Source organism: Manis javanica, chromosome 1, assembly GCF_040802235.1.
Source record: "Manis javanica isolate MJ-LG chromosome 1, MJ_LKY, whole genome shotgun sequence".
In the NCBI taxonomy this organism is placed as follows: domain Eukaryota; kingdom Metazoa; phylum Chordata; class Mammalia; order Pholidota; family Manidae; genus Manis; species Manis javanica.
In genome coordinates this window covers 74,271,905-74,294,318 of record NC_133156.1, presented here as the reverse complement: position 1 = coordinate 74,294,318, position 22,414 = coordinate 74,271,905, and the positions used below count along the sequence as shown (strand labels likewise).

At 35.8% G+C, this 22,414-nt stretch overlaps 1 long non-coding RNA gene across 1 annotated transcript in view; it reads left to right on the top strand.

Moving 5' to 3' along the window:
* The window catches only part of LOC108400265 (uncharacterized), a 1,191,208-nt gene that overhangs the window by 801 nt on the left and 1,167,993 nt on the right, over positions 1-22,414 (top strand). The window lies entirely within an intron of this gene.

The window sequence follows — 22,414 nt, the reverse complement described above, 5'->3', positions numbered from 1 at the left end:
CAACAAAAGTAACCAGAGCTCGACAGTAAAGAACCCCAGCAAGGAGGGTGCGTACTATACTATGCTTTCCTTACAACAGCAACAAAGATAAAACGTGTATGGTAATGTTCGCGTTTTTATATCTTGTTTCATGAACTTTATCTAAATATTTAAAAGGCAATTATTTTGATACTCCCTTCTTAGGTATGGGTGCTACATATGGTTATTGAGGGTTGTGGTCCACCTCAGCCTTGACTATTTCTAACTTGTGCTCTTTAGCTTCTCTTGGGGTCCAGCCTCAGAACTTTCATTGTAAACTTTGGAGTTCAGTATTCACAGTTCCTTTCTATTTATTTTTTTTCTGAGGTTCCACTGACTGTTGTGCTGATATTCCTCCTCACCAAGGTCCTCTTGTCTATATTGCTGGGTTCAAACACAGAGCTAGTCCTTTTATAAAACATGCACTGGAGTTGAAAGATTGTCAGAATCTCTCCAGTCTTTCTAGCCAGAATAGTTATACTCTGAAGTCATAGGATACAGAAAGCAGAACCCTTTATCCCTTCTACACCACAACCTTTGGCTTTTTCTTTACTTGAATGCAGTAAATCTTTTATTAACCATGTGCAACTAATATAAATCTACATTGAAATGGGATTTTTTTCCTGTACTTCACATAAGACATAGAAATTGAAAGTTTAAAAAAAAATGAAGTATAATTGATATAGCATATTGGTTTCAGGTGTGAAACATAGTGATCCAACAAATATATATATTACAAAGTACTCTCACTATGATAAAACATGATAAGTTTTAAAAGAAACCAAATGACAAACTTATGGAGCAAGAATGGGATGGGAAACAATTAATTTGGGTGTCTCTTCCTAATCCAACACTTTAGCAGACATTGCAAATCTATTATGGCATAATCCTTATGTTCTTAACTCTGATCCAGGCAACTACCACTAATTAGATTTGGCTAGAATTGCTGTCCTGGTTCTAGAGTAGTCCCTGAGGCTAATAAAACTGGGTCCAAATTTCTTATATATTAAATATTAATACATATTTTTAGAAAATCATCTTAGACCTTTGAAGGGTAAAAGTGATTCAAGTACAGTTCTGTATGCTGTTCTATTCTATCATACCATGCTTAGTAATAACTAAAAGAAGGCACAATATTCTTCATTTGATCATTTTCTATTTATCATACATATATGCCAGAATTTTTATTTGGTCCTGGAGAAACTCAATCCCAATCCTTAAGCTCTGTGGTGATGAGAGAGGAATAAAAAAAATTAGAGACTGGTATGACGGAGATATGCAAAGGATAATACATCATTATTTCCTTTTCTTAGACCCTGGCTTGCACTACACATGTGCACATGCACACATACACACAGCTTGTCCTCACAAGATCTTGACTGTCTATAGATGAAAGTTAAAAATTGTTAAAAGTTCAAACTTCTTAGGCTGGCATTCAAAATCTTTAACAATCTGTATCATTTCTTGCTTTCAAGTAGCTTATGCTCTTGCCTGATTTAACTGTTTTTTCCATGTACAACTTCCTTGAATTCTTGTCTAACTGCCTTTTCTCTTCATCTGTAATGCTCACCTTCTCTCCCCTTTACTTTTTTTTTCTTATCACCATAAATTTCATCCTACTTACCATTCTTTAAATGCAGGGCACCCCATAAAGCCTTTTCTTTGTTATTGCAGTATATCCTAGAGCTGCTGTAATAAATTACCACAGATTTAGTGGCTTAAAACAATAAAAATGTAGTCTTTTACAGTTTGGGACCATACTGCTTCTGGAGGCTCTAAGGGAGAATCTGTTCCTTGCCTCTTCCAGCTTCTGCCAGCATTTGGTGACTGCTGGCATTTCTTGGCTTGTGGTTGCATCACTCCACTCTCTGCCTCTGTTGTCACATTGCATTCTCCACTTTTGTGTGTGTCTCCATCTGTCTTTATCTTATAAAGATATATGTAATTGCACTTAGGGTCTACCCAGATCCTTAGTCACATCTGCAAAGTCTTTTTATTTTTATTTTTTGCCATAGAAGGTAAATTAATAGTTTCTGGGGATTAGAGCACTGATATCTTTTGGGGAGCTATGATTCAACCTATCATAATCACAAATGGAAGCATACTCTTCCTCCTCTAATCTTCTTTAACCCTTTATCTTTTACTATCTGATTTCTTGTTAACTTCGCCTAATAGCCCATAAATTAGATTAAATATGGAAAAATTTGAACAAGGAGATTGAATAAAAAGTTTAGGGACAATGAAAGGAAAAATATATTTATTTTTAAGATATTATACTAGCTAAAGCTCATAAAAATTGTGAGAGACTTTACTGCACATGGACTACATTGCCATACATTTGGATATTAAAAGTATCAGTGGTGGGAAAAGACACAGTATGGAATATATGGATGTGTGGAATTTATGGCAAGTACCAAAGAGAGACTCACAATAGGGTTTTAGAACATGGCAGAAGATGCAGTAGAGAATTATATACCTTCTGGGAAATAGCTCTTGGCATGCTGCAGAGCCCTGCAAGAGATGGAGTACCTGCTATTGAGATACCCTGTGACATTGTAGCTCAACTGCCCTTCAAAAACTGATTTCTTTTGGATCAACCATGTTATAAGGTTGGGCAAGCTCAGCAACAATCCATTGTAAGGTAAAAGTGGTACATTCAGGACTGAACACAAGCAGGACCAGAGAGTGCAAGTGAGTTCCTTGAGCAGGTAGCCTGGACTACCATGTCATTCACTGCTGTTGCCAAAGTGTCTCTCCCTCAGCTCTTAGCTCCACAGGTGATCCCTTATGATCAGCTAGTGAAGGAAAAATAAGTTCACATTTGGTTTATGGTTGAGTCAGTTTGATATTGTTGACTATATACCCCCAGTTGGATGGCCTTGAAATAAAAGTGATCAAGGAATATTGTCTCAGTGGGCAGAGCCTTGGGAAGTACATGTAGTCCTCTACTTCGTGTAGTGAGAGAAATATTCAGAAGTTAGAATATGCATGGATTTAAGGGCAAGGATGAATAGGTTGGCTGGTTGGTCAGGGGTCTGGAAAGGAAAAAACTGTTAGGCTGGGGACAAGGAATTCTGAGACAGAGGCATGAGAATGGGTGTAGAAGAGTGGACAAGAAATATGAGGATTTTTGGACTACAAATTTAACATCCACCAGAAAGCACCTAACACAGAAAAGACACTAAACTAAAACCTTGTCTAGTTGATAACAGCCAACCTCTTGTCATTGCAACCTGCCACTTCTGTGAAGGCACAGTTGGTACACAAATGAGTTAGTGATGGTAGCAGAGATGGGAGAGGCTATGCATGGGCTTGATAACATGGGCTTCAAGTTATCAGTGTTAACTGCTGTTCCTGAATACTCCATCTGCCTTCAGAAGGCACCAGTGCTGACTTCCCAGTATGATGCCATCCCTTGAAGAAACTATTCAGTCACTTAGTGTCAAATTGACTACACTGGTTACTTTCTACCATAGCAGGGCCAGAGACAGAGATTTGAATAGACAGTAATAGACATAAATTATGGGCATAGGTTTGCTTTTCCTGTCTGCAGAGCCTCAGCTTGCACCAGTATTAGGAGGTTTACAGAATGTTTGCTCTAACAGCATAGGACTGCACTTTACTTCAAAGGAGATATAACAGTATGCCTATGACCCTGGGATCAGTGCTCGTGTCACATACCAAACCATTCAGAAGCTGCTGGTATGATAGAATAATGGGAAAGTCTTTGAATGAACAGCCTGTTGAAGGCATTGCTGAAGCATTACTCAGAAAACCTGTGAGTTCAGATTGCTGTCCTCCAAGAGATCAGTAACTTCTATATGGTCCCCAAGAGGTAGAATACATGGGTCCAGGAATCAAGGGTTAGAAATAGTATTGGCTTTACCTACTGACATTCTCATTCGTCCACTTGTGGAATTTCCATCTCAGCATCTCTGGGCTGTGAGAGTTTAGAAGTGTTGGTTTTCAAGGGAAAGAATTTTCACCAGGGGGCACAGCCAGAATTCAGACTACTTGTTTCAAGGAAACATCGCATGAGAGGGCATAGAGACCTTGGGATGAGAATATGGAGTATGCTGCCAGACAAGTCATTGAGATTAGCAAGCATGCCAGCTGAGGGTGAGAGGAATCTAGAATGTTTAGTAAATGAAGATAACGATGGTTTGTAGCCCAAGACTAGCTGCTGCAACGGGGGCTGTTATTTTTCCATTTACCTTCCTCTTCTAAGATTCCCCCAGGAAGAGAGGCTCATGAAAATGCTGAAGAAGCTGCTTCCAGAGTTTAAAGAAGTAGATCCAAACAGCAAATGGGTGGACTGTGAAGGGTACTGTGATGCACCACCCAGCTATCCCGTTTCAGGAATGAAGGGCTTACTCTCCCCAGCTATTGATGGTACTGCCAGCAGAAAATGCTCAGCTGTAAATCTCCATTTGGGTTACATAGGCTGAATGGAGCTTCCTCATGCAAGGTCACACTTCCTTTTTCGATTTTTCTCAGATCCAGTGACTGATTGATATGGACATTTAAAGGCTCAACCTCTTTCTCCAGCTCAGCGTAACTCGGAAGGATCATCCTATCTTCAGAATTTTGTGTAGATTCAACTGAAGCCTCCTTTTGTACTGCATCACAGTTCGACCTTTTTTTTTTTTTTTTTTCTTAATCCTGTTTCTCTCCCTGTTTTCCCTGGGTTAATCATAAAAGCACTCCCTATTAATCCTCCTAATACAGCACAAGTTTACTTTCTGGGGAGCTCAACCTTCACTAACATTTTCTAAGCCCTCAGCTTAGTGTTAATGGGACCCTGCCATAAAAATGGAATAGGATAAGACCTCCAATGGAGAGTTACATCATTGGCTTAATTCTTCCACTAACTAGTTTTTTGACTGCGTGAATTCTTAACTTCTCTCATTCATACAAGTTTTTATTTTGAATGTTTTATTCAACACATTTTGGTAGACAAAACTTAGTTCCTTTCCTCAAGAAGCTTATAGGTCTAATGAATCTTAGGTTCTTTATATTGTGAAAGGGTTGGACTTGAATTGGTATTCATAAACCTTTCGTTAATTTAAGTACCCTTCTCAGCCTCCATAATCAGTGTTCATTTCTGTTTGAGAATCACTCTCTTGGTGTATCCTTAGGAAACAAGAATGTTTGCTAAAGATTTGTTATATAAAATACTTTTTCATTTTACAGATGGACAATTATATAACACGATATTAGATATGCTTTTTCAAACTGTACCTCCCAAACCCTTGGTGATTTTGATAGCACCATTCACCTTAGGAACTACTGGATAGGTGATCAGTCAGGCTGGGTTCACTCAGGGAAACCATATTAGTTAATTTAAAACAGGTAATTTAATATTAAGAACTATTAATTTGGCATAAAGCTAAATAGAAAATTGAAAAGGGGAAAGGAGAATATGAAGTCACCACAACTACCATCGCTAAGGCTGGCACAACTAAAGTAAGAGACTATAATCACTAAAATTTAGGAGCTCAGAAGAGAGGCCTTATAGACCTGAGAACCAGATGTCGGAGGAGGGGCTCTGCCATGTTGGTACCAGTAGCTGTGGGTCAGGAGGGCATGATAAAATCAGTTGGCAAATGCTGGAAAAACTGTGAACTAGGTTCCGAAGTTGCCTTGAGAGGTTGCTGCTGCTGAGCTGGAGAAGCTTGGGACAGTATCAACAAAAATGCTGTGTTCAGGAGGCCTGGAGAAAGCAAACAGACCAGAAACAAGGTGATGTTTTGTCCATCTAGGGTTCCTTTTCAGCAGAGTCCAACATGGGGCCACCTGGCAAAGCAGATGTTTGTTTTACAGCATCCCAGCCCAGCACCAGGAAGTGGAGAGCATAAGTCTAGGTTTGGAGGTAAGAGACAGTAGTTTACTAACTGGCGCAGTCTCCAAGATATTTTTGATATTTGTCTGTTAATAGACCTGCACAGGATAATAATCAAGTAAGAATCTTTATAGTGTATCTCTTATGAGATGTTTTCTTTTCATGTGCCCTCATTCAGAGAATCAATAACTTCTTTCAGATTTTTGGTCTTCTTCATTGCCTAACTTGAATTAATGGATGTACCTGTTTTAGTCCTTTAATTGTTTTGTTATTGTTTTGTTGTTATAGCTTTTGTTTACAAGAGTTAAAAATAATCCTATTATTCTGTTAAATATTTTTAATAAATAAGGGCTTTTGAGTTACCTAAAATAGTGTGATTGCCTTGGTTACAAATTAGAACACTTGGTATATTATTCCAAGTTACTATTTCAAATGCTAGAATTTTAAATGTCTCCACACATTAAATTTTACATAGTTTTATGATTTTTTTCTTTGAATAATGAATCTCAGCTTTAGAAATATTTTCCATACTATGGAGCATTTAATTGGCTATTAGAAGAGCTTTATTTAGCCTAAGCTACTGCCTGACTTCCAAACTTGGTTAAACATTCTTACTATTCCCTTTTTAACATGGCTCTTTAACATGAAAACATTATTGGCTCATAAGGAATTCTCATGGAAATAGACTTTATATAAAATGTGGTATTAAACTTTAAGTAGGAAATGGTCAAATAAACAGAATATTAAAAATGAGGTGTTTAAAAGTGGAATGGTGGTTTAATTAGCTGAAGAATACATTAAAATGTCTGTTGGCATAAACTAATATGAAAATGTAGTTATTTAGTCACTTGTGCTTTTCAGTTGAACTTTATGTAAGGCATAAGTAATGAAAAAACTTTTTTCTTTTCATTTTTTTAAAAATTAAGGTATCATTGATATACACACTTAAGAAGGTTTCACATGAAAAACATTGTGGTTACTACATTCACCCATATTATCAAGTCCCCCCATACCCCACTGAAGTCACTGTCCATCAGTAAAACTGTTATTTTCTGTTTAAAATGTATGTGATTGTCCAAAAATACACATTTTCTCAAGATCCATTGTGAAAATAGGTTCTAGTTAAACTTAATGAAAGGCAATAATGATGCCAGACCCCCAAATACTGCAAAATTCTTTTCCATAGGTAAATTAAAAAATATCTCCACATGCTTGCTGAAAGTACATCCTGAACAGGGCAGTTCATATACTGGGTTCTTTCATCCTAGTTTTGGGGAACCACTGTTCTTGAGACATGTTCAAATAGTCATACTTCTATTACTGCAGGTGTCCCTTTTTAAACAGGTCACCCAAGGATAAGATTGTTCAGTTTTCTTAGAATTTTTACCTTGTTAAGCTGCCATCCAAAGTCAGAGGACTTCTGGAAACATTGGAATTAGCTTTTAAAAAGAATCACCATAGTCACTAATACTCTGCTAGGGTAAACTCATTTATTAACCTACTAGGGGGTTCTCATCAAGGAAGTCAGAAGTTGACTTAATTGATCTGTGGGTGCTACGTGATTATTAGTTTATGTTGAACTGATTTGTTTTTGTGAACCTATCTAACTTGTGTTAAGCCTGTATTTGATAAAGCTCACAAAGTGTAGTTTAGCCAAAAATAACCTGTTGGCTGGTAAGTTTTAGAACTTTCATTATTTCTATAAATATTAGAGGTGGTATCTTCTAGTACTTAAGACATGGCTACTTTACAGTTACTGGAGGAATTGATTATTTAGTTTGTGAATAAACCAAACCCCCTTCTTGAATTTTTTCCTTGGTTCCTGCTCTAGGCATTTTCCTACCTGTTTAACTCAGGGTAGGTAGATAAAAATGAGGAGAAATGAAAACTATGCTATTTTTAAAATTAGTTTGGATAATGTTTCTTAAGTTTGAAGGCATTACATTGAGGGTTGGCTCATGTAAGGATCTCTTTTTTTCACTGTTTTCATTACTTCTCTAGATCACTGAAAGTAGATGTCAATGATCTCAACATTCATTTCTTAAATGTCAAGACAGATAATAATTTATGCATGTTTAAGGTATTTTAGGGCTAAATTTTTTAAAAAAGTATTCTGAATGTAGCATTGCATGTTAAACTTTTTCAGTAATTTCTTTTTCAATATTCACTTTTCATTTTGAACTTATTTATAAGGGATTGTTAGCAGAATCTGCTAATTATTCTCACTGTCCATTCTTTCCTTTTTCCTTTTAGCACTAGAGGCTGCTGATCTCCAGGTAGGCACATGGCCCCTGGTCTGGAGACTACATTTTCCATTCTTGTTAGAACCAGATGTGGTTACATGTTTAAGTTTTTACTTATGGCATGTGAGTAGGAATTATAAATACACCTTTGAGTCTTGCCTTTAAAAGAATTGGGTATGCAGATCCCTCTATTTCATTCCATTCTCCTATAGGCTGGACTTTGCCATCATTGTAGTGAGCCAGCTTCAACCATGCAGATAAGGGCAGTACTCCGAGGGGAGGTCTGAAAAAAAAAGGGCCCTGGTCCCTGAGTGACCCCACAGAGCAGGCTGCCTTCCCATTCTGCTCCACTTGGCTGCCTCTGAATGTTACATGAGAGAGCAATAAACTTCTACCTTATTTGAACGACTATATTTTTGGGTCTTTTTGTTTTAACTGAAGATTAGTTCATACCTTAACTAATACAGATAGATTTTTAAGTAAAACTTTTTCTGATGATTTGGAGTTTCAAAGGAGGCTCTAGTGGCCAAGGCTCATAGATGCTAAGTATCTACATTCTAAACTTAAGCACTAGTACACTTAGGCAAGGTTGAAAAAGGGGGCTTTCAAAACTCAGTTCTGCTGTCATTTCCTTATCACCTCTCTCCCTCCTATGTAAAATAAGGCTGTGGATTATTAAATATTGAAGGATGAGGCCTTTATTAAGTATTTCTTGGGAGAGAGATGTCAATGTTTTATGATGTTTCTCCTCTCACCTTTCCCACAGAGGGAAGAGTGGTGCTTGCCTCTACCTCAGATTAAGTGATGGGGCTATGAGGAAACCTATTTAGAGGACTTTACATGTGGCCCTGGAATTCAGGAGATACAGGGCCTGGTGATTGTCTTACTCCTTAGAGTCTTAAGTCAAAAGGCTGGCTGAAAGGGCCTACTGGTAAAAAAAAGGAGAGGATTGTATTGAGGTCATTCTGTGCTTCCAGAGTTTGGTTAGGCAATCCTCAAAGGGGTTAAAAACTGTTTCCCACTTCTAACAAGTGACTTGAGTATAAAGCCTTTATGGACTCCTGTATCATGCCAGGTCAGTCTGTTTGGGGTCACCACCTACTGAACATGAGCAGGATAAATTCTATGATGTCATATTCATGGGTTGTGTGCTAGGTTTTATTGAGGACAGTGGAACTTATAAGGTGAATTGGTTAGAGCCCAGAGAAACAGGAATCATACCAATTATTTTAATATAGAATTATATGTAAAGAATCATTAGCCACAAATGAGAGAACAGACATCCCCTTTAGGTGTGGGGATATAAAAGGGGAGAAGTTGGTATTTTGAAATCTGAAGCTTAGAATAATGATCCTGAGCTGAGAGAAATTAAAGAAGACACCAATAAATGGAAATACATTCTGTGCTTATGGATTGTCAAAATAGTCATCCAGACTAAAGCAACATACAGATTCAATGCAATCCCTGTTAAAGTATCAGCAGCATTCTTCAATGTACTAAAACAAATAGTTCTAAAATTCATATGGAAACACAAAAGACCCTGAAAAGCCAAAGCAATCCTGAGAAGGAAGAGTAAAGCTTGGGGGATTACACCCCTCAGCTTCAAGCTCTACCACAAAGGCATAGTAATCAAGACAATTTGGTATTGATGCAAGAACAGACCCACAGATCAATTGAACAGAATAGAGATCCCATATATAAATCCCAGCATATATGGTCAATTAATATATGATAAAGGATCCATGGATATACCATAGGGAAATGACAGCCTCTTTAACAACTGGTGTTGGCAAAACTGGACAGCTACATGCAAGAGAATGAAACTGGGTTATTGTCTAATTCCATAAACAAAAGTTATCTCAAAATGCATGAAAGACCTGAATGTAAGTCATGAAACATAAAATTCTTAGAAGAAAACATAGGCAAAATCTCTTGTATATAAGCATGAGAAACTTTTTCCTGAACACATCTCCTCAGGCAAGGGAAGCAAATGCAAAAATGAACAAATGGGACTACATCAAACTACAAAGCTTCTGTACAGCAAATTACACTATCAGAGCAAAAAGGCATCCTACAGTATGGGAAAACATATTCATAAATGACATATCTGACAAGGAGTTAACATTCAAAATGTATAAAGAATTCACATGCCTCAACACCCAAAGGGCAAATAACCCGATTAAAAAATGGGCAGAGGATCTGAACAGACACTTCTCCAAAAAAGAAATTCAGATGGCCAAGAAGCACATGAAAAGATGCTCCACATTGCTACCTATAAGGGAAATCAAATTAAAACCACAATGAGATATCACTTCACACCAGTTAGGATGGCCAACATTGAAAAGATGTGGTACAACAAATGCTGGCAGGGATGCGGAGAAAGGGGAACCCTCCTACACCATTGGTGGGAATGTAAATTAGTTCAACCATTGTGTAAAACAATATGGAGATTCCTCAGAAAAGTAAAAATAGAAATACCTTTTGACCTGGGATTTTCACTCCTAGGTATGTACTTGAAGAAACCAAGATCCCAGATTCAAAAGGACATATGCACCCCTATGTTTATTGCAGTACTCTTTACAATAGCCAAACTATGGAAGCAATCTAAGTGTCCATCAGTAGATGAATGGATAAAGAAGAGGTGGTACATATACACAATGGAATATTATACAGCCATAAGAAAGAAACAAATTCTATCATTTGGAACAACATGGATGGATCTAGAGGGTATTATGCCCAGTGAAATAAGCCATGTTGAGGACAAGTACCAAATGATTTCCCTCATTTTTGTAGTATACAATGAAGTAAAACTGAAGAAACAAAACAGTAGCAGACTTAGAGACTCTAAGAAGGGACTAGAGGTTACCAAAGGGGAGGACTGGGGGAGGGTGGTTGTGGAGGGGGGAGGGGGTATTGAGGGGTATTATTAGTACACATCATCTGGGGCGGGTCATGGGGAAGACTGTGTAGCACAGAAAAGACAAGTAGTGACTTCCATTTTACCATGCTGATGGAGAATGACTCCAGTAGGGTGTGTGTGTGGAGTACTTGATAACATGGGTGAATGTAGTAACCACAATGTTTTTCTTGTGAAACCTTCATAATAGTGCATATCAATAATACTTTAATAAAAAAAGTTTTTACAATCCTCCTCAATCTATTCATTATAATATTTAAAACCTTTAACACTATACTTTTGTTTCCATGACTCCAGAATAATATATTGTTTGGTTGAAAAACCTGAATGTTTCAATTCTTAGTCTATTAAGTAATTTGAACATATATTTGAATGCAAGTGTCATATTTTAATTTATTTCAATTTAAAATAAAATGAATACTATTTTGCCTTTTAATAATGATAAATATCGGATTAATTTTATGCTATGTGTTTTTATTTATTTATATTTTTTGTTCTACTTATTTTTAAAAGTTTCTTGAGTAGGTTACAGTAAAAAAGACACACATAATTATTAAAAGTCATATTTTAGAAAAATATTTAAGGACCTGGAAAGTAGTCATCACATTAAAAAAAGTTACATTGAGTTTGTACATTTTCACATTTTTGCAAAAGAGAATAAATATATTACCTGGAAAAACATCTATCAAAATCTCAACAGGAATAATTATCTTTGAGTTGTAGTATTTAAAACTTTTCCTTATTATGCCTTTTAAAGAGTATGTACAATTTATGTCATGACTTTTGCAATCAGAAAAATATAATATTAAAAACATGGATGTGTATAATAGGATAAAGAGATATTTAGGGAAAAGAAAGTGTATTTTGTTCTCAATAAATGAAGCTAACATTTGTGAGATTTCTTGCTTCTTGTATATAAAACAGCTAGCTACAAATTGTTCATGCTTAGTGTTTTAATTTATGCATACACATTTAAACACAGATGCAAATCTCCTTTATGTCTCCATTAGCACAGTGGACTGATGCCCTAAATTTAGAACAGTGAATTTTCAATTCCCAAAGAAATTATACCTTGAATATATTAATAGATGGCTGCCTATTATATTGTAAAATAACACCCCATTTAGCCAGTGTCATAAGGATAATATAGATTTTTCAAATACCTAAAGCTTAAATCTGTATCAAAGCTTTTGTTTTAGTTACTTAGAATGAAAAAGTCATAGAATGCTTAACTTCCCTGACTTAAATTCTATCTGAATCTCAAATATTGAACTAAACTGTGCATTGAAAAATTGTTGAATATGTTGTGCTATTATTCATTAAATTTGAATATCTTCAGATTGTAAAAAAGAATCCAAAAGAAGATAAAATTTGGTGAACTACTTCTAAATTTTCTACTAGCTCTTCTCGCTGGCTATTGTGTCCACATATAATTTACTATTATATGGTTTACTTAATTGTTGGAATCTACACGTAACTCTCCTTGCCCTGTCATATAAAGCTCATGCATTTCATGATAGGCCTTTTTTATTTTTTTAAATCAGCTTCTAGTACAAGACTAGGGATTGTTAGAGGTCTGAGCTGAGTTAAGTGGGGATATTATTGTTTTTTGAGAGATAATTTAATTTTTAAAAATATGGCTGAATAACTTGAGACAAGTGCTTGCTTGTGATCTAATAAAGTTCTTACATTTCTGACAAATCTTTATTACAGAAGGCTTTAGTTGAAACACATGTGGTGAATCCTTTTATTAAGATGGTGTAGTTGGCCCTTTCATGGTAAGGCACTTATTTCTCTTGTGGAGATGATAACTACACCTATCATGTAAGACTTTAAGGGAATTAAATGAAATGTGTAAGTAAAGCACTTGACACAGCACCTGGGGTTTAACAAGTGCAGTGAGAGAGGAAGAGAAACCAAAAGGTCAGTGTGGATGGAGAGTAAGTAATATGCTGTGTTATCAGAGGAGGAAAAGTAGGCAAGGGTCAAGTTCAGTTTGTGTTAGGATTTTGGACTTAATTCTAGCATAAGGTGGGAATCACTGAAGTGTTTTAAACAAGGTGTGACATAATCAGATTTGCATTTTGCAAAGAATATACAGGCTGCTGTTAAAGAGACTGTAAACTAGAGGAGCCAGGGCATGTATTCTTTCCTGTGAATTGTATGTTTATAAAATCTTTGATTTATATCAGTGGTTTTAAATCCTTCCCATGAGTACACATGTGGAATCTTGGTGTCTTACTTTATTTTGACATAGTGCACTTTGAAGACATGCAACTCCTATGTTGTTGGTATTTTTTTGAATAAACTTACCTGTGTAAAGCTACTCACATTTAGTAAAGAATGGCAGGATGTCAAGTAGCAGACCAGCATTTCATATGGCTCTGTAGTATGATGCATGCTGCCTTTGACTTCCTTCTCCTGGTCTTCTGGAGTCACAGGTAATACTTTAACTCAGGTAATGCCTTTAACATGGAAGCTTTTTTTCCCTCTAGGTTTTATTACTTTAGCTCCCAGACAAGAAACAACAACTCATGGCATAGGTGCTACCATTTCCCTATTCCCCACATACTGGATTTTTTTCCCTCTTTGCAGTGTCAGAATCCTCATAAAAACACTCCATGTGCCTATCAAATTGTTAGAGTTGGCAAGAGCATTAGGACTTAGTAACATTCTGATGCAGACACTTGGTTTACTGCTGGCATCTGTGTGGTATCATTTCACTGCTTACTCTACAATAGAGGTCCTAATTATTGGATCTTTGACTGCAGCTACTATAAATGCCTTTGAGTTTACCATCTTTTGGTGTGCATGTTGGCTCCCTTCTTGTAGCCATGGAAGGCTTGCCGTATTTCATGTCTAGATCTGGGATGTCTGCTCTGGTCACTCCCATTCCTCCCTCACTTTATCTAATTAATCTCATTCTGTTGTTGTCCTCTTCAGGTTGATCATACCCAGTTCATCCGGAAATCTTTCTTTAGTGGGTAAATATATAAGGAGAACCTAAAATATCAGTTGGTGAGATAACATGTTCTCTAAGATGTGCTTTTAAATACCCTAGCGAAACCATTAAACAAAAGAGTGACAGGACCAAAGATGAAAATGACAAGATCAGAAAACAGAATATTGATGCTTGTTAAAACTGGCTGATGGCTACGTTATAGCCATACATTTTACTATTTTGTGTATGTAATATGGATTTTCTATAATAAAAACTGAGAAAGAAAGACACATGGAGGATTCTAACATACTGACTTTCAGCCAAACAGAGGTCCTGGACAGGTAAGACAGAGGTGTGCGAGGCAATTTTGTGATGGCCAAAAAGAGGGTGCTGCATTTTCCCGATATAGAGAGGCCAATCATGTTGTCTTCTAATACACTGCTCTTTTCTGAGCTGTTCTTTATGAAGATGACTATCCTTCATTCTGCTTGACTCTGCTCTCCTGGTGTTAGCTGATTGACTGAGGAAGGTGGTCTTAAAGGCATCTTATCTGTATAGGAGGCTGTCTCAACCTGGGTTCTATTGACATTTTGGATTGGATACTTTTTATGTGGGGTGCTGTCTTGTACATTGAGAATGTTTAGCCATATTCTTTACTATCCACTAGATCCCACTAGAACTGCCTCCCTTTCCCTTCAAGTTGTGATAACCAGAAATGTCTCCATACATTACCAAATGTCCCAGGAGGGCAAAATCACCCCTAATTGTGAACCACTGAAGTATAGGGATCTGAATTTTTAGCTAAGCTTCATCCTGGTGGGTACTGGCTGATTTGATTTGGGTATTTAGGCACCATAATTTTTCCATGCTATATTAAGAGGCTAATTGTAAGTAAATGAAGTAAAAAATAGAACATTCCAGGTCTTCCTACATGCTTGTTACAATAATATAAACTTGTTTTAGTCCAGGCCCCCAAGTTTTTCATCTTTATTATATGCAGTCTTGATATTTTTGCACAAATGTTTTTAGAACGATTTCTCCAATTTCTGCATAAGGTACTTTACTTTAAGAAATCTTCTATACATTATTCTTTTCATAATTTCAAGAATATGATTTCTTCTTTTTCTTTGTGGTTTTTAGATAAGATATATAGTGCTAATTTTAATTTTTAAAATTAATCTGAATTTTACAGTGTCCTTGGAAATGTAGCCTTCACTTGGATGGAAGAGTCTGGAAATTTATTTGATAAATTTTGTGGTTCTGGGCACAGTGTAAATGAAAGATTTTCAGGTGCTGTAGTATATAAGTAATGAATGTTTTTCCTGGCTGAGCTTTGTACCATAACTAGCCAACAACTCTTGGATTAACTTCTTCAACTGAGTGGATGCATAATGTTATATACTTTTGTTTTAATAAAATCCTCAAAAAGGTTTTTGTGCTAATATATTTATAATATCTAGGTGTTTGACACAGAAACTTAAGTTACATGTACCTAAAAAATTGGTTCAGGGAAATACTGAACTGTGCTGGGAGGATATTAAAAAATATATTTGAGCATTTATAATTCAGTTTAAACATTTTTTCAGAACTGTTAAGAGAGTTCATAGCTCTATTACATGATTCATTTTTCCTTGTTAAATATTTCTAATCTGGTATGGTTTTTATCATTTATTTTTCTTAAAGTGATTTTATTTAGTATGGTGTAATTTCTTCTTTGGAGCACACAGAGAGATCTGAGTACCGAAAAAAATTCATTCATGTAATTATTCCCAGAAATCTTATTTATTAGCTCTTTTTATTATGTTTTACTATAGAAATTTGTAGTTTATAGTTGCTCCACAAGAACCACAAATCTGCTGGTCTGCATAGAAATGACAGTCGTATTTGTCTGTTATGCTAAAGAATATTGGTCTAATTTTTAAGTGATTTTAGAAAGACAACATTATTAAATGCATTATGTAAAAATGATGTTTAAATCGGGAGAAGGGTCATCTCTGAAATTTCAACATGCTAATTTATTTGCCTCTTAATAATTATTAAAAATGTAAATGATGTTCTTTTTGATCTTTTGTTTTTTTGATCCTTGTTTCTCACCATTTACTGGAAAGGGATTTTTCAAGTAAGAAAAATTTGATATGATTAAAAAGATGATTAATAATTAAAGAATTAATAATTAAAAAATTAAAAAATTATTGATTATGCATCTAATTTTAGAATGATATCCACATAGCCAAGTTCCTTGCCTCCTTCAAATCTTCCCCGAAATGTTACCTTCCCAATGAGCCCTACTCTGATTACCCAAATTGAAATTATAATTTCATCCCCATTTACCCTGTTGTCCAATCTTCCCATAGTCGGCTATTTTTCTTATGATAGCACATCACTTGATTGCATGCTGTATAATACATATGTATGATGTTTGTTTTTAATTGTCCCCTCATCATCTACCCTCAACTCCCACCAAATATAAACTATTTAAGGAGTCTTTGTCTATTTAATATGTTGTCATACAGATACCTGGTGCATAGTAGTTCAATGCTTTAGAAGGATCTTTATCTGGAATTCTAGCATTTAGTTCTCTGCGAACTGCCATTTCTGCTATTGTTTTGTTGGTTATCAGTTCACACTAAGAACTCTGAAAGATCGTGACATGTGATGAACTAGAAATTATTAAGCAATTATTAAAAGGCTTATGTATTTTTTTCCACTAAAGTATGATTGATATACACTCTTATGAAGGTTTCACATGAAAAAACAATGTGGTTACTACATTTACCCATACTGTCAAGTCCCCACCCATGCCCCAATGCAGTCACTGTCCTTCAGTGTAGTAAGATGCCACAGATCCACTATGTGCCCTCTCTGTGCTAAACTGTTCTCCCCGTGATCCCCCACATCATGTGTACTAAACATAATACCCCTCAATCCCCTTCTCCCTCCCTCCCCACATGCCCTCCCACACCCCTCCCCTTTGGTAACCACTAGTTCATTCTTGGAGTCTCTGAGTCTGCTACCATTTTGTTCCTTCTGTTATACTCCACAAATTAGGGAAATCATTTGGCACTTGGCTTTCTCTGCCTGGCTTGTTTCACTGAGCATAGTGTCCTCCAGCTCCACCCATGTTGTTGCAAATGGTAGGATTTGTTTCTTTCTTATGGCTGAATAATATTCCATTGTGTATATGTACCACATATTCTTTATCCATTCATCTACTGATGGACACTTAGGTTGCTTCCATACCTTGACTATTGTAAAAAGTGCTGTCATAAACATAGGGGTGCATATGTCTTTTTGAATCTGAGAAGTTGTATTCTTTGTGTAAATTCCAAGGAGTGGGATTCCTGGGTCAAATGGTATTTCCATTTTCAGTTTTTTGAGGTACCTCCATATTACTTTCCACAATGGTTGAACTAGCTTACATTCCCACGAGTAGTGTAGGAATGTTCCTCTTTCTCTGCATCCTCACTAGCATGTCTTTTCGATGTTGGCCATCCTTACTGGTGTGAGGTGATATCTCATTGTGGTTTTAATTTGCATTTCCCTTATAATTAGTGATGTGGAGCATCTTCTCATGTGTCTGTTGGCCATCTGAATTTCTTCTTTGGAGAACTATCTCTTCATATCCTCTGCACATTTGTTAATTGGATTATTTGCTTTTTGGGTGTTGAGGCATGTAAGTTCTTTGTATATTTTGGATGTTAACCCCTTGTCGAATTTGTCATTTACAAATATATTCTGCCATACTGTAGGATGCCTTTTTGTTCTGTTGATGGTGTCCTTTGCTATACAGAAACTTTTTAGTTTGATGTAGTCCCATGAGTTCATTTTTGCTTTTGTTTCCCTTTCTCGAGGAGATGCACTCAGGAAGAAGTTGCTCATGCTTATATTCAGGAGATGTTTGCCTATGTTGTCTTTTAAGAGTTTTATGGTTTCATGACTTACATTCAAGTCTTTAGTCCATTTCGAGTTTACTTTTGTGTATGGGGTTAAACAATAATCCAGTTTCATTCTCTTGCATGTAGCTGTCCAGTTTGCCAACAACAGTTGTTGAAGAGGCTGTCATTTCCCCATTGTATGTCCATGGCTCTTTTATCATATATTAATTGACCATATATGGTTGGGTTTATATCAGGGCTGTCTGGTCTGTTCCATTGGTCTATGGGTCTGTTCTTGTGCCAGTACCAAATTGTCTTGATTACTGTGGCTTTGTATTAGAGTTTGAAGTTGAGGAGATTAATTACCCCTGCTTTATTTTTCTTTCTCAGGATTGTTTTGGCTATTCAGGTCTTTTTTGAGGTTCCATATGAATTTTAGGATGATTTTCTCTAGTTCATTGAAGAATACTGTTGGTATTTTGATAGGAATTGCATTGAATCTGTAGATTGCTTTATGCAGGATGGCCATTTTGACAATATTAATTCTTCCTATCCATGAGCACAGGATGTGTTTTCATTTATTGGTATATTCTTTAATTTCTCTCGTGAGTGTCTTGTAGTTCTCAGAGCATAGGTCTTTCACTTCCTTGGTTAGGTTTATTGCTAGGTATTTTATTCTTTTTGATGTAATTGTGAATGGAATTGTTTTCCTGATTTCTCTCTCTCTATTAGTTCATTGTTAGTGTATAGGAATACCACAGATTTCTGTGTATTAATTTTGTGTCCTGCAATTTTGCTGAGTTCAAATATTAGATCTAGTAGTTGTGGAGTGAATTCTTTAGAGTTTTTTTATGTACATTATCATGTCATCTGCAAACAGGGACAGTTTAACTTCTTCCTTGCCAATCTGGATGCCTTTTATTTCTTTGTGTAGTTTGATTGCCGTGGGTAGGACCTCCAGTACTATGTTGAATAGAAGTGGAGAAAGTGGACATCCTTGTCTTGTTCCCAATCTTAAAGGAAAAGCTTTCAGCTTCTCACTGTTAAGTATAATGTTGGCTGTGGGTTTGTCACATATGGCCTTTATTATGTTGAGGTACTTGCCCTCTATACTTATTTTGTTGAGAGTTTTTATCATGAACGGATGTTGAATTTTGTCAAATGCTTTTTCAGCACCTCTGGAAATGATCTTGTGGTTTTTGTCCTTCTTTTTGTTGATTTGGTGGATGATGTTGATGGTTTTTCAAATGTTGTACTATCCTTGCATCCTTGGAATAAATAATACTTGATCATGATGGATGATCTTTTTGATGTATTTTTGAATTCAGTTTGCTAATATTTTGTTGAGTATTTTTGCATCTGTGTTCTTCAGGGATATTGATGTGTAATCTTCTTTTTTGTGGTGTCTTTGCCTGGTTTTGGTATTAGAGTGATGCTGGCATCATAGAATGACTTTGGAAGTATTCCCTCCTCTTCTATTTTTTGGAAAACTTTAAAGAAAATGGGTATTAGATCTTCACTAAATGTTTGATAAAATTCGGCGGTGAAGCCATCTGGTCCAGGGATTGTGTTCTTAGGTAACTTTTTGATTACCAGTTCAGTTGCTGGTAATTGATCTGTTCAGATTTTCTGTTTCTTCCTTGGTCAGTCTTGGAAGATTGTATTTTTCTAGAAAGTTGTCCATTTCTTCTAGGTTATCCAGTTGGTTAGCATATAATTTTTCACAGTATTCTCTAATAAGTCTTTGTATTTCTGTGGTGTCTTTAGTGATTTTTCCTTTCTCATTTCTGACTCTGTTTATGTGTGTAGACTCTCTCTTTTTCTTTATAAGTGTGGTTAGGGGTTTATCTATTTTGTTTATTTTCTCGAAGAAACAACTCTTGCTTTCATTGATTTTTTTCTATTGTTTCATTCTTCTCAATTTTATTTATTTCTGCTCTAATCTTTATTATATCCCTCCTTCTACTGAGTTTGGACTTCATTTGTTCTTCTTTTTTTAGTTTCATTAATTGTGAGTTTAGACTGCTTATATGGGATTGTTCTTCTTTCCTGAGATAGGCCTGTATTGCAATATACTTTCCTCTTAGCATGGCCTTGGCTGTGTCCCACAGATTTTGCAGTGTTGAATTATTGTTATCATTTGTCTCCATGTGTTGCTTGATCTCTGTTTTTACTTGATCATTTATCCATTGGTTATTTAGGAATATGTTGTGAAGCCTCCATGTGTTTGTGGGATTTTTCATTTTCTTTGCATAATTTATTTCTAGTTTCATACCTTTGTGGTCTGAGAAATTGGTTGGTACAATTTCAATCTTTTTTAATTTATCGAGGCTCTTTTTTGGCTTAGTATGTGATCTGTTCTTGAAAATGTTCCATGTGCACTTGAGAAGAATGTGTATTCTGCTGTTTTGGGTGTAGAGTTCTATAGATGTCTGTTAGGTCCATCTGTTCTAATGTGTTGTTCAGTGCCTCTGTGTTCTTACTTATTTTCTGTCTGGTTGATCTGTCCTTGAGAGTGAGTGGAGTGTTGAAGTCTTCTAGAATGAATGCACTGCATTCTATTTCCCCTTTTAATTCAGTTAGTATTCGTTTCACATATGAAGGTGCTCCTGTGTTGGGAGCATAGATATTTATAATGGTTAAATCTTCTTGTTGGATTGACACCTTTATCATAATGTAAAGTCCTTCTCTGTCTCTTGTGACTTTCTTTATTTTGAAGTCTATTTTGTCTGATACAAGTACTGCTACTCCTGCTTTTTTCTCTCTATTAGTTGCATGAAATATCTTTTTCCATCATTTCACTTTTAGTCTGTGTATGTCTTTGGGTTTAAAGTGAGTCTCTTGTAGGCAGCATATAGATGGGTCTTGTTTTTTTATCCATTCAGTTACTCTATGTCTTTTGATTGGTGCATTCAGTCCATTTATGTTCAGGGTGGTTATCGATAGGTAGGTACTTATTGCCATTGCAGACTTTAGATTCGTGGTTACCAAAGATTCAAGGTTAACTTAAAAGGCTTATGTATTTTTAAAAGTAGTTTTTTATTAAAAAATTGTTTCCTCAAAATGATAATAACTATCACTTTTGACCATATGCTATGCCACATGTACTTCACATGTACTTTTTTTTCCATCTTTAACGGGGTAGACAGTGTTATTTATTTATTTATTAAAATATCATTGCTATATATCTCTTATGAAGGTTTCATAAGAAAAACAACTTGGTTATTACATTCACCCTTATTATCAAGTCCACCCCATACCCCATTGCAGTCACTGTCCATCAGTGTAGTAAGATGCCACGCCAAGAAGGGACTAGTTGTTACTAAAGGGGAGGTGTGGGGAAGGGCGGGTTTGGAGGGAGGGAGAAGGGGATTGTGGGGTATCATGATTGGTGCACCTGAGGTGTTGGGGTCATGGGGAAGACAGTATAGCTCAGAGAAGACAAATAGAGACTCAGTGTTACTCCTTTTTATAGATGAAACTGAAACTCAGAGACGTTAAGTAATTCTAAATGGCAGATCTAGAAATTAAGTCAGCTTGGAGTAGAAGTCTTTTTTTTAAAGATGTTTCTGATGGAAAGGGAACTTCTCTATTAAGAGTGTTATGTATTTAATCAGAAATCTCATTCCATGACATATGGAGTAAAACATTAGCAAAATTTATAGTATAATTATTAGATAGCATACAATATACTTACTTATTTCAGTCATTTATTAATATGCTTGTGTACTAACATGTGCTAAGGTACTAGGTATGTTACAATGAGTATAACAGACATGGATCCTGCCCTTAAGGAACTTGTAGTCACCTGAGTAAGATAGACATATCACCAAAGATTCAGAACTCACTCCCTGCTCATCCCACACTTATTATCACAAAAAGTAGAAATTCTTATGATGACTTAGGTTTTATTCTGTTTTTCCAGAATATATGGTTAAGTTTTTGTTTTATCTAGAGATATTATCAAGATTATGTAGTCTGATGACCCAGAAAATTCTTTTTTCTCACTTTCTGGAGTCTTTCTTTACACACCTGGATCTACAAAGAAAAGTTCAACCAACAGCAGGAGTAGTGTGTTTTTAATGCCTTCTTTTATTCTGTTATGATGGGACCAAAGTTAGTTATATTATAATCTGTTTGAAAATATCTTCAATTCTGAAACACTAGGTTGAGCAAAGAATGCATTTATCATTTTTAGGTAATATACACATTGGTTTGTTCAAATTATTTATAATTAATAATTTTGAGTTTTTAATCTATTATTTAACTTGCCTTTATTAAGTTTCTTCAAGGTCATTTTCATTCCTACTGGATTGGGACTAAATCCCTTATATAGATAACAGGAAAAATTAATCATTATATGAAGGATTTAATAAGAATTCTGCATTCTTTCATTCCAATATAGTATCCCAAGATGCAATGTACTAAATGACATCCTTAGTTTTAGGATAACTTGGTGTTTCTTTATTTCATAAATCTCCCATCAGTTAATTTTTCTTATAAATGAAAGATAAGCAGCAGAAAGAAAAACTAAGGCATTGATCATCAGCTCTTCAACTGATATCTTTGGCTACCTTT